Source organism: Dendrobates tinctorius, unplaced genomic scaffold (genome assembly GCF_039654945.1).
Source record: "Dendrobates tinctorius isolate UK_male_01 unplaced genomic scaffold, ASM3965494v1 ptg000035l, whole genome shotgun sequence".
Taxonomy (NCBI): Eukaryota; Metazoa; Chordata; class Amphibia; order Anura; family Dendrobatidae; genus Dendrobates; species Dendrobates tinctorius.
The window spans coordinates 49,402,732-49,417,441 of NW_027361703.1; positions in this window are offsets into that span (position 1 = coordinate 49,402,732).

A 14,710-nucleotide genomic window follows, 5' to 3' on the forward strand; every position below is an offset into this window, starting at 1 on the left:
CGTCTGCCTTAACATTCTTAGTGCCCGGAGGAAAAGAGACCACAAAATTAAAACGCGTGAAAAACAAGGCCCATCTAGACTGTCTAGGATTCAAGGGTTTGGCCAATTTCAGATAAATCAAATTCTTGTGATCGATGAGGACCACAATTTGATGTCTAGCTCCCTCCAACCAATGTCTCCTCTCCTCAAACGCCCATTTCATGGCCAACAATTCCCGATTCCCCACGTCATAGTTGCATTCAGATGGGGAGAACTTTCGAGAAAAGAAGGCACAGGGATTCATCTCAGAAGTCACAGGGTCTTTTTGGGACAAAACAGCTCCTGCGCCAATCTCAGAAGCATCTACCTCCACCTGAAATGGAAGTGAGACATCAGGTTGCCGTAAAACTGGAGCTGAAGTAAATCTCCGCTCAAGCTCCTGAAATGCTGAGACAGCCTCAGGAGACCAATTCAGCACATCAGCGCCCTTCTTGGTCAGATCAGTCAGTGGTTTGGCAATACCAGAAAAATTACCTATAAATTTACGATAGAAATTAGCAAAACCCCAAAACTTCTGGAGGGCCTTCAAAGAAGTAGGCTGAACCCAATCATAAATGGCCTGTACCTTGGCCGGGTCCATTTCAATAGTCGATGGAGACAAGATAAATCCCAAAAATGAAATCCTCTGTACACCAAAGAGGCATTTCGATCCCTTAACAAACAGGGAATTCTCCCTCAAAATCCGGAACACAGTCCGGAAGTGTTCCACATGAGAATCCCAATCACTAGAAAAGATCAAAATATCATCCAGATAGATGATCAAAAGCTTATCTACAAAGTCACAGAAAATATAATTCATAAAGGACTGGAAGACAGAAGGGGCATTAGTGAGCCCAAAAGGCATCACCAGGTACTCAAAATGTCCCTCCGGAGTATTAAACGCCATCTTCCATTCATCCCCATGCTTGATGCGAATAAGATTATACGCCCCCCTGAGGTCAAACTTAGTAAACCAGCAGGCACTCTTAACTCTGGAGAATAAATCAGACATCAGAGGTAACGGGTACTGATATTTAACCTTCATCTTGTTAAGGGAATGATAATCAAGACACGGTCTTAATGAACCTTCTTTCATGGCCACAAAAAAAATCCCAGCACCTAATGGTCTAATATGACCCTTCTCCAACGACTCCTTAATATAGGATCGCATAGCATCATGTTCGGGTACTGATAAGTTGAAAAAGCAGACCCTTGGGAAATTTACACCCAGACATCAAGTCAATTGCACAGTCATAACTCCTATGAGGAGGCAAAGACGCAGACTTACTCTCACTAAATATATCAGAAAAATCGGCCAGATAATCAGGAATATCATGAGACTGAGGAGAGGTGGAGGAAACAGGAGCGTCCCTAAGAACACACTGACAACCCCAACTCACCACAGTCCCAGATTTCCAATCCAAAACTGGATTATGAGTTTGCAGCCAGGGAAAACCCAGAACAATAGTATCATGCAAATTATGCAGCACCAAAAATTTACAATTTTCTTGGTGGTCTGGGGCAACTCGCATTATCACCTGGGTCCAAAACTGAGGTTTTTTCTATGCCAAAGGAGTAGCATCAATACCCCTCAAAGGAATAGGAGTCCACAGAGGCGTCATAGAAAAACCACAATGTTTAGCAAAGTCCAAATCCATCAGATTCAACGCTGCTCCTGAATCCACAAAAGCCTTAGTGGAAAACGTGGATAAGGAGCAGGTCAGATTAATTGCCAAAAGGAACTTAGTTTGTACACTGCCCATAGCAAATGTGTGTGCAAAATGTTTCTCTCGTTTAGGGCAGACAGAAATAGTATGAGAGGCGTCACCACAGAAAAAACACAGCTTATTACGCCTTCTAAACTCCTGACGTTGCGCCCTAGACAAAACCCCATCACATTGCATAGGTTCAGACTTTTGTTCAAAAGGTGGCAGCGCCTCCCGTGTAGTTTTACACTCACGTAAACGCCGATCAACTTGAATGGCTAATGACATAGAATCATCCAGACCAGAGGGAACAGGAAATCCCACCATAACATCTTTTACGGTCTCTGATAAACCCTTCCGAAAGAGAGCTGCCAATGCACTATCATTCCATGTAGTAAGGACCGCCAACTTTCTGAATTTTTGACAGTATAACTCTGCAGAATCCTGACCCTGGTTTAATGCCAACAGGGTTCTCTCAGCTTGATCAACAGCTTTAGGTTCATCATACAACAACCCCAAGGCTTGAAAAAATGCATCCACATTAGTCAGAATAGGATTTTCAGGTGTCAGAGAAAAAGCCCAATCCTGGGGATTGCCGCACAGCAAGGAAATGACAATTTTAACCAGCTGCACAGAGCTCCCCGATGAGTTAGGCTTCAAGGCAAGAAATAATTTACAATTATTCTTAAAATTCAGAAATTTAGACCGATCCCCAGAAAACACATCAGGAGTAGGGATCTTAGGTTCAGCAGCATGTGACTGAATGAGGTAGGTGGAAATTTCCTGCACTTCAGCAGCAAGTTGCTCCACATGATCAGACAATTGCTTAATCTCCATTAGGAAAAAATAAATCTTCCTACGGCCCCAGAAAAAAAAAGAGGAAAAAATACATACAAAAGAAAAAAAAAATTTCTGACACTTTTTTTTCCTTCTTTTTTAACAACTTTCTCCTGCTTTTGAGTACCCTAGAATCTGCGGTATGGCTGGTGATTCTGTTATGAATGGGTCACCGAGGAGGAAAAAACAAAACAAGCTAAGTCACAGAAAACCAGAGAGGTTGGTAACTCTGCAGATTGTAGATCCCTGATCCTAACCACACAACTAGCAGCAGCCGTGGAGCGTTCCTACGATGAACCTAGATGCATTGTCACAGCCGGAAGACTAAATAAGCCTAAAGCAAGAAAAGGGGAAAACTAAATGCCCCAGAGCAGACCCCAAAGGAAAGACAGCCCCCACACATGTATTGATGGTGAAACAAGATGAAAACACAAGCACAGGCAGGAAAATAGGCTGAGCAAACGATGGGGCCCAAACTAACTAGAAAGGATAGGAAAGGAAAGACACTGTCTGCAATCTGCCAAAAACCCTACAAAAATTATGTCCAACACTTCTGCTAACAAAATTAACCCTGAAGTCACTAGACTTCTCCCACTATATCAGCACTCTGAAATATTCTGAGACAGAGCAAAAAGAGGCCAATCTAATAAGGGACAAAAAGCAAATTGGCAAATACAGATAAATAAGAGTGGAAATTCAGCACAGCCCCAGACGGGGCTGGCTGACCACAAAAAACTGAATAGACCAACAAAATCAAGTGTGAACATTAGCAGAAAAACTTAGCTTGAGCTGACTGGAACAGAGCTGAGAACCAAGGCCTGACAAGCCAGAAGGAATCACCAGCACCAGAATAGGGCGTCGGCTGTCTTAAATCCAGTCTGAGATTCTGAGGTCCAATTGTCATCCTCCTTATCAAGTGGCAGATCTCCACTGATTAAATCAGCCTTACTACCTCCTGTTACCACCAGAGGGAGCCTGGAAGGAGAACTCACAACTGGTAGACCAGAAAATGAACTCACAACAGGGAGCATTATGGGGGACTTAACCCTTCCCTCTCCTTCACAGGACATACAACAGTACAAGCTGGGAGCAAAGAGGGAGGTAATAGTTAACCCTCTCATGCAAAGGTGAGGGCGCAGCAGAGTACATGGTGGGGGCAGAAGAGCAGTTTGAGGAGCACATAGAATATCCCATCTAAAGGCTGCATGTAGTGGAAGTGAGGGGGCACTTCACTGCCGGACCCTGTATTCAGTAGGAATACTCAGCCCCAGTGTTTTATCTCCTATCAGCTGCCAGGAAGAGCCAGGGAGATTTAGTGGCTGCTAATTAGTTGCTCTCCCTGAACATAATTAGTGCTCCCACAGCTTTCATTCCACAGTGTGAAAGGAGGCTACGCAGGTGCTATGACCTACTCCGCCCTGAACAGCAGACACACGATGCGGACATGTTTGTCCGTAATTGTAGGCTTTTTAGCCCGAAAGTGGCATGTACAGTAGGATATGGAAGGGTTAAGACAGGACCCGTCAGAAGTGTCACCTTGCCGTGGTTGACGGGCACACATAAATTAGCCAATGATGGATAGATTAGATAGATAGATAGACAGACAATAGATAAAAGAAAAATGAAAAAGGTAAGTGGACTTGCACCAGTCTAGTAAAATAAGGGCGGAGGCCTACAAATCCAATGGCAAATGGATAATGATAAAATATAGAAGAAAGAAAGGTCACACTCCAAACATAGCAAAAAAAACAAAACATGAACTTTTTTTTATGTATGTATGCTGTGCCTCGCTCTGAGCCGAGTGTGAGAAACCATCACTTATATGTGTCAAATAGTGATATCCAGCATGCAGTTTTTGCCACATAGCACCTTAAGGCCACCTGATGGTAAAAAAGGACACATGGATGACACACTGATGATAAAAATGGACACACTGATGGCACACTGATTGGTAAAATGGACAGATGGATGACACACTGATGGTAAAATGGACACACGGATGACACACTGATGGTAAAAATGGACACACTGATGACACACTGATGGTAAAAATGGAAACATGGATGACACACTGATGGTAAAAATGGACACACTGATGACACACTGATCGTAAAAATGGACAAACTGATGACACAATGATGGTAAAAATGGACACACGGATGACACACTGTAGGTAAAAATGAATGCACTGATGACACACTGATGGTAAAAATGGACACACGGATGGCACACTGATGGTAAAAATGGACACACGGATGACACACTGATGGTAAAAATGGACACACTGATGGTAAAAATGGATGCACTGATGACACACTGATGGTAAAAATGGACACACTGATGACACACTGATGGTAAAAATGGACACACGGATGGCACACTGATGGTAAAAATGGACACACTGATGGTAAAAATGGATGCACTGATGACACACTGATGGTAAAAATGGACACACTGATGACACACTGATGGTAAAAATGGACACACGGATGGCTCGCTGATGGTAAAAATGGACACACTGATGGTAAAAATGGATGCACTGATGACACACTGATGGTAAAAATGGACACACTGATGACACACTGATGGTAAAAATGGACACACTGATGACACACTGATGGTAAAAATGGACACACGGATGGCACGCTGATGGTAAAAATGGACACACTGATGGCGCGCTGATGGTAAAAATGGACACACTGATGGCACACTGATGGTAAAATGGATGCACTGATGGTAAAAATGGATGCACTGATGGTAAAAATGGATGCACTGATGACACACTGATGGTAAAAATGGACACACGGATGGCACGCTGATGGTAAAAATGGACACACTGATGGAGCGCTGATGGTAAAAATGGACACACTGATGGCACACTGATGGTAAAATGGATGCACTGATGGTAAAAATGGATGCACTGATGACACACTGATGGTAAAAATGGACACACTGATGACACACTGATGGTAAAAACGGGCACACGGATGACACACTGATGGTAAAAATGGGCACACTGATGACACACTGATGACACACCGATAGCACACTGATGGAAAACACTCATGACTCATGTACGTGTTTTATATGCATGGGTGAAGGAGGACTAATACAAATTATCCTTATTATACTGTATAGTATGTTAAACATGGGATGGAATCATCACTCACTTTCTTTTTTGTGGTTTACATGCTCGCTTTCAAAGTACCGTTGAAAATTCACAGCAACAGAAAATCCATGTAGCTCTCATTGGTAATGCTTCATAACTTCTGCTTTATTGCTGCAGATATTATAAGCAACAACTTCTCAGAGCAGAAAGCAGACTCCATCACGAGAAAACATTTACCATTTAAACACCAATCTGGAGTTCTGTAAGAAAACAGCATCAGTCCACATGCATTCTCCTGTTGTACATACATAAATAACAAATACATGACACGTTAACCTTCTAAATTCAGGTAAGAAAACAACACAAGGAGCAATAAATCATTTCTTTTCCCACTTCATTGCACATGTGACAATGTGTAACTATAGCAAAGGTACCTGGGGGCCCCAAACATATCTTGTAACAAGACAGCAATAATAGAAAAAAATATAATTTTATTACTCTTCAGCTGCAAGTGGAAACACTTCATACAAAGCCTTCCATGAGTGGATGGTCTTATAAATGGCGCACAGTAGGTACGGCCTCTATCACAGATTTTACATTGTGACCTTGGTGCTTTGAGTTTCACCTCTGAGAAATTCTTTGTAAAATGCTTTACACTGTTTTTAGCTTATAGTAAATATGGAATAAATATATAAACATCCTTCATTTTTACTATTTTCCTCTTCTTCATTCTCTCACTAAAATTCTCAGTTTTCTCTCATCTAGTGAATGGAGACTGTTATAATGTCTCACATGAATAGCACACGCAGACATGAGGGATTACGGTTCTTCTGATTCTATGTAAGACATGTTCAGAAGTTGCAGCACTGTGGAGGATATTATATAGCAGTACTGAGCAGTGTAGCTGTGAATCTAGCTATGAGGTGAGGTAAAATACTTATTAGAAAGCTCTCTTTGCCTGTCCTCTCTTTCTGCTCCTCCCTCTTTCTCTCCACTTCATAGACTACAATAAGAAGCTGTAATCAGATTCATTAGTGAGCTGTCAGTCTGACCTGTTTCGAGTAAGAAAGATGTTGGCAGTTTCTTTTAAGTGAATGATAAGTTCGGGGGGGCAGGAGGAAGAATTAGTGGCTCATAAATTCAAAAAGAAGCATATTAAAAGATTACAAAATTTCTTACATTTATTTGTCGTATTAATTTATGTAAAGTTTGTTGAACGTAAGAGACTGACAGCATTATTACAACATGTATGTTTTATTCTGAATTGCTGCTGTCATTGAGAAAAAATATAATTTGAGTAGCCGACTGGGGTCTATGGACCTGATTCATCAAAGCTTTCATGCCTCAATTCTGACGTATGAGGTTTAAAAAGTCATGAAATTTAGGAGAATCTGGGAGCTAAATTTTAACCTTCTGGCCTCTTTATGCCCGTTTCTCCCAGCGCAGCCGAAATGGGCAGAGCTTGGGCTGGACAGGAGTCTTGCCAACCATTGCTCCTCAAATTAATGAAGAGCAGTGGGGTTTGCTATGCCACAAATTTAAATCCAGCAAGGACTGGATGGCGAGGCGAGGTTAAAACAGAGGTGTACACCACTCTTACGGCACTCCTGACTCATGAAGAGGCTTAAGCTTCTTCATGAATGAGAAGCATCTGATTCCAGGTACGCTTCCACATCATTCTTGAGGAATCAGGCTCTATGTGTCTTGGATGATTAGCCCAAGGAGCTGGTTCCTGTCTTTTTCTCTCTGCGCAACTCCTTTAAATTGACAGATTTCTCCACATGTATGTGTCTTAAGAGAGACTTATCAGTCTAGGAGTGGAGAGCAGTGGATGGCATCTTAAGGCCCCGTTACATTCAGCGATGCACCAGCGATCCCGACCACAATACGACCCGGTCAGCATTGTTGGTGCATCGCTAAATGGTCGCTAGTGAGCTGCCAAACAGGCAGATCTCATTAGCGATGCAGCAGCGGTCAGCGGTCGTACTCACCTGTCAGACGCGGCGAGGGTGACCGTCTTCCGCCCGCGTCCATGGCTCGTTTATTGGCGCCAGCAGGAAGCCGACGACGAGAAATAGACCAGGCCGATCTCGTGAGATCACCGATAACCAGCAGGGGAGCCGGACGGAGGGGAGTATCACATGTAGCGATACCCCCAGCGGTATCGCTGTGCGTCACAAAATCGGTGACGCTTTAGCGATATTGCTAGTGATATCGCTATGTGTAACAGGCCCTTTAGACTAGTCATCAAGGACACATGGTGCCTGATCTGCTGTGCAAAGTATGCTTTCTTTGAAATTCGGCAGCGTTTCTGAGTAAAATATGAATGGTTCCAGTAGTGCCGCTGGTGCTGCCCGTGATTAAGAGAGCTTGAATCTACTGTCATCTTCCCTTTAAAAGATCATTAATACTAGTAGCAAGCATGCTGCTCTGTCCACTCCAGGGTTTGTTTGTGTCTTATTAAGTTGTCCTCATTAACAAAACACAAACTCAACAGTTTGAACTCCTGATCAAAATGCAAGGAACAATTCTAAAATCAAAATGAATATTAATACAGTCAAAGTAATATCCCATGTCATGTCTTGAATATTATAATAGAATTAAGGAAATGACATTGTCCATGGGGGTAAACCATTCTCATGTCCTAGAACAAAGGAGCTTTGGTGCCATTAATGAAAATTTGACACGCCGTTGACTTTCAAGGCTAATTGTTTATAAGGCTGTTTAAGAGATTTCGGCACTGGTGTTAATCCTACATCAGTATGTTTGCCTTTTTTCTGTAATTCATTGTAATAATAATTCCTTTTTTAATTATTTTATGTGTTGTTCACGATTGAGTTTGGATATTAGTTTTGGAAATAAAACCTTCATTCACATGCTTTACCTACTGTGTGTAATTTTCTAACATGTCACCGTGAAATATTAGAACATAAATTGTGCCTTCACAATGGATCTCAAGTTCACTCTGGATGATAATAATCAATAGGTAAGACTTATCTCTATATTTACACCATTTGCATGTGACAGAAAAGGTAGGTTGGGTTTCAGAGACTTAAATGTAACAAAGTATCAGAAAATAAGGTCAAGTCTAACTTAATGTTGTTTTAAGCCTAAGGCAGATTTATCAATAGGATGTACTCTTGGGTAGAGACTCCGAGCATGGTGCAGTACTACTATGTATGTATTATGTATTATCTACCAAGAGGAGTGAAACAGTGTAAGTCGTTTGGGGATTTCTGACTGTCATTAGTGTCATTATTACAGAGTTAGAACAAGATTTTCCATTCAAGGACACATATTCAGTTTGCAGCTCTAGTTGCATCTATATATAACCATCCTATACTATTTGAGGCATATTTGCTACCATCAGTTGCTAAGCCTAAATCCTGCATATTTATGCAGTGGCATGTAAAAAGTTTGGGCACCATTGGTCGAAATTACTGTTATTGTGAACAGTTTGTTAAGCAAGGTGAAGATGAAATGATCTCTAAAAGGCCTAAAGTTAAATGATGACAAATTTCCTTTGAATTTTAGGCAAAACAATATATATATATATATTTTCATCTTTTATATTTTAAAAATTACAAAAAGGAAACTGGACCCATGCAAAAGTTTTTAGCCAGCCAAGATTCTTTCAGTTCTTGTTTGAGGGATTTTCATCCATTCTTCCTTGGAAAATTCTTCCAGTTCTGTGAAATTCCTGGGTCGTCTTGCATGCACTGCTATTTTGAGGTCTATCCACTGGTTTTCAATGATGTTCAGATTAGGGGACTGTGAGGGCCATTGTAAAACCTTCAGCTTGCGCTTCTTGAGGTAGTCTATTGTGGATTTTGATGTGTGTTTAGGATCATTATCCATTTGTGGAAGCCATCCTGTTTTCAACTTCAGCTTTTTTACAGATGATGTTATGTTTACAACAAGAATTTGTTGTAATTTCATTGAATCCATTCTTCATTCTACCTGTGAAATGTTCCCTGTGCCATTGGCTGCATACAACCCCAAAGCAGGATTGTTGCACCCCCTTAATGGTTGGTGAGATGTTCTTTTCCTGAAATTCTGTGCCCTTTTTTCTCTACACATACCTTTGATCATTGTGGCCAAAGAGTTCTATTTTAAGCTCATTGGTCCAGAGGACTTGTTTCCACAATGCATCAGGCTTGTTTAGATGTTCTTTTACATACTTATGATGCTAAATTTTATGGTGAGGACACAGGAGAGGTTTTCTTCTGATGACTCTTCCTTGAAGGCCATATTTGTGCAGGTGTCTCTGAACAGTAGAGCAAAGTACCACAACTCCAGAGTCTGCTGAATCTTTCTGAAAGTCTTTTACAGACAAGCAGGGGTTCTGATTTGCCTCTCTAGTAATCCTACAAGCAGTTTTCACTGAAATTTTGCTTGTTCCTCCTGTTAACTGCTATTTTCTGATTACATTTAACAAAACCTAGGAAGGGGAAACTTGAAAGTGCTTTGCTATCTTCATATATCCTTCTTGTGCTTTGTAGGCCTCCAACATTTTCGGAGTGCTAGGCAGCTGCTTAGAAGAACCCATGGCTGCTGTTTTTTGTCACAAGGTTAGAGGATCCTGGGTTTTTATAAAGCTGGGAAATTTGCATTCCCTGATCTTTCTTAAGGATGATAGTGAACGAGCCATAGCCGTAACAGGCTAATAAAGGTCTGAAACCTTGGACAAAGTTATCTGAGCACACAAATCTCCAAGCCTTCCAAAACTTTTGGCCTTAACCCATTTTACTTTTTGTAATTATTAACATGACTAATATATATATTATATATATACACTGTATATATATGTGTGTATATATATATATATATACAGTATATATATATATTTATATGTATAAGGAAATGGCTTTTGTTTCTCCAGCGATCAGTCCAATGTGAGCTGGATATGCCAAAAAACTCTTTTTCTAATATATATATACACTGGGTGCAGAATTATTAGGCAAATTAGTATTTTGATCACATCATCCTTTTTATACATGTTGTCCAAACTGTATAGGCTTGAAAGCCAACTGCCAATTATGTAAATCAGGTGATTTGCATCTCTGTAATGAGGAGGGGTGTGGTCTAATGACATCAAAACCCTATATAAGGTGTGCTTAATTATTAGGCAACTTCCTTTCCTTTGGCAAAATGGGTCAGAAGAGAGATTTGACGGACTTTGAAAAGTCAAAAATTATGAGATGTCCTGCAGAGGGAAACAGCAGTCTTGAAATTGCTAAACTTTTGAAGAGTGATCACTGAACAATCAAGCGTTTCATGGCAAATAACCAACAGGGTTGTAAGAAGCGTGTTGATAAAAAAAGGTGCAAAATAACTGCCCATGAATTGAGGAAAATCAAGCGTGAAGCTGCCAAGATGCCATTTGCCATCAGTAGAGATGAGCGACTTTACCTTTTTTAGGGTCGAGTCGGGTTTCATGAAACCCGACTTTCTCAAAAGTCGAGTCGAACGAAATCGGCCGACTATAGCGAAAAGTTGGGGGTCCGACTGAAACACGAAACCCAATGCAAGTCAATGGGGAAGCAAAGTCGGCAGGGAGTGGAGGACAGTAAACACACCTACAGTGCCCATTTCAATGCCAACAACATCAATTCTTATTACTTAAGCTTGTCAACCTTAATTTACTTTATAATAATAGTTACGCATTGAAAACTGGGGGTTATTTGGCTAAAGTTGTGGGGGGTACGGCTGGCTCCAGGTTTTCGTGTACCCCGGGCCAAAGAGTGTTAGTGCTCCCCTTTAACACATACTACAATTCATGATGCTCCGATACGGCACAAAAATATAGGTATAGTACAATGAAAAATACTTCACTTCTTACATGACATGACTGATATATCTATTTTAAATTCTACAATAGCTCAAAAAACGGACAGTACATTACTCCATACAGTATTATGGCCACCACATGGTGCGCCATACAGAATAATGAGCCCCATATATTTCTCCATACAGAATAATTGGTCCCATATAATGTTCCATACAGTATATGATGAGCTCCACATAATGCTACAGTATATGATGGTCTCCATGGGTGATGCTCCAGTGTGTTATGGGCCCAAATAATGCTCCATATATAATGAGCCCCATTTCTAATGCTCCAGTGTATAATGGGCCCCGTAAATGCTGCTCCAGTGTCTGATGTCCCCCATTTGGAATGCTCCAGTATATGAGTGGCCTCATGGATGATGCTCCAGTGTATGATGGGCCCAAATAATGCTCCATATATAATCTGCCCCATTTACCCAGGCATGGTATGGGAAAAGAGCTCGATGGAGTAATCTGAAGTGTGTTCTGTCACATCCTTCACTTTTGGTGTGGTGAAGGACCCAAGGAATGGGGTTGCTCCTGGCCAAAAGCCTGCACTGACGACTCAGTGCTTGCATTTTTTGAAACTTCCGAAGAGGAGGCGATAGAGCTGGAGGCTGTTTCAGCAATGTAAGGCAAAACCAGTTCCTGATGCTCTGGCTTTAAAAGCAGTTTACCTACTCCCAGAAAAGGGAGCCTTACAGGCCTTCCGGAGCCAGACCGTGATGCAGGCTCAACACCTCCTACCTTAGCTGCTATTGTGCTTTTGACACTACCAGCAGATGCACCACCACCATCAGTACCAGCTGGCCCCCCATGCCCACGTCCGTGGCCTCTTCCACCATACTTACTAATTTTTGTGAAAATGTACCCAAAATTCCAGCAGATATATGATACTGTATCAGAAGAGTACAGCTCTATACAGTCTAGGGATAATTGTAAATCTCTGTATATATTTCATGAGTCATACACAGATGCTCACAGGCTCAGTATGGATTACACAATCATGTAAAAAGTTGAAAAAGGGTACAGTATCACCAGATACAAGGTATATATAGTATAGTTTAAACATTCTGAATCTCCGTATATATTTCAGGAGGCAGACACAAATGCTCTCAGGCCCAGTATGGATTAGACAAGAATATAAAAAGCAGTAAATGGGTAATGTATCACAAGTGTACAGCTGTATACAGTGTGGGTGTAATGTTAAATCTCCAACTATATTTCCGGAGTAACAGACAGACATTCACAGGCTCATTATGGATTACACCAGAATCAAAATAGCAAAAAAGGGTACTGTATCAGAAGCGTAGAGCTGTATACAGTGTTGGGCAAATCTGAAATCTCAGTATATATTTCCGGAGTCACCCTCAGACGCTCACTCAGTCTGGATTTGACCATAATACAAAATGTTGAAAAAAAGGTACTGGATAACAAGATAGCAAGTATATATATTATAGGGTACAATTTAAATCTCCGTATAGATATTCCCGTAGTCACCCTCAGACGCTCGCTCAGTATGGATTTGACCGTAATACTAAATGTCAAACAAAGGTACTGTATAACAAGATAGAAGCTGTATATAGTATAGGGTAAAATTTTTATCTCTGTATATATAGAAGGAGGAAACCACACACGCTCACTCAGTATGGATTATACCGTAATAAAAAATTTAGAACAAAGGTACTGTATCAGCAGATACCTGGTGTATCCAGTCTAGGGGTAATTGTAAATTTCCGTCTATATTTCCGGAGTCAGACACAGACACTCACAGGCTCAGTATGGATTACACCAGAAAATAAAAAGTAGAAAAAGGGAAATGTATTCGAAGCGTACACCAGTATACATTGTTGGGGTACTTTTAAATCTTCGTATATATTTCAGTCTCAGTAAGCCAGTCCAGACTCTCTGCTACTGGAAACTAGATGAATACAAGTACAGACAGAAAGTCGAGTGTTTGCAGATATTTGGGAACTCCAGTTCACGGGAAAACCTCCCGGTAGATTTCGCAGAGGCGATCCTGACCCTCAATTACTTTGTCTGTGGAGACAGCGAAAACGGTTATTTGTGAAGAAAGGATTGCTGTATTGCAGTAGCGTGGATCCCATCACCGTTACTTGTCTCCATCAAATTGTGATCACAGGGAGAGATGTAGACAGGGTCCTCACTGCCTATCATGATGTGTCTGGTCATTTTGGAGTGCAAAAGACAGAAGCCACAGGCCGTAGGCGATTCTATTGAATTGGCATGAGAGGAGACATTGAAAAATGGTGGCAGGAATGTCATATGTCTGTGACTGGGAAAGCTGTGAAAGCTGATCATAAAGCACCACTGTATCCGATTGTGAGTTGACGTCCATTAAAAATGGTAGCCATTGATCATCTGAAGGTAGAGGCCAGCAGGACAGACCATAGCTACATCTTAACCATCATCGATAAGTTCACCAAATTTGTAGTGGCTGTCCCTGTGAAGGATTTAACTGCCCAGACAACACAGCGGTGGAGCAGGGAGAGGTAAGAATTGCAACTTGCAAGTGTTGTGGCCATGAGAAAAAAGGGGGGCCCACTCATGGGCGACGGTACTGGCACAGGGCCCCTCATAGTACGTCGGTGTGTCTGATGGTGAGTGGGCCCCCCCACCATAAGAGACACTGTATTGTACTATGAGGGGCCCTGTGCCAGTGCCGTCGCCCAAGAGTGGGCCCACCCACCTGTTCAGAGTAACGGCACTTGCCCGGGTGCACCAGGTGGTGACCCCAGCCCTTGGGGGGCAGCCCAGTTAGGGAGGTTTACAAAATGGCATATGTTGATGTGTAGGCTGTTATGATTGGGTTACCGAGGAGGAGAGCAAGACCAAGCTAAGCCACAGAAAACCAGAGAGGTTGGTAACTAAGTGGATTGCAGACCCCTGATCCTATCCACACAACTAGCAGTAGCAGTGGAGCGTACCTAAGATGATCCTAGACACCTCGGCACAGCCGGAGAGCTAAATAAGCCTAAAGCAAGAAAGGGGAAAGCTAAACTGCCCCGGAGCAGACCTCAAAGGAATAGATAGCCTGCAAAACATATATTGTCGGTGAGACAAGATGAAAACACAAACGCAGGTAGGAAAATAGACTGAGCAAACGATGGGGCCCACACTAACTAGACTGGACAGGAAAGGAAAGACACTGTCTGCAATCAGACAAAAATCCCTGCAAAAAATGTCCAAC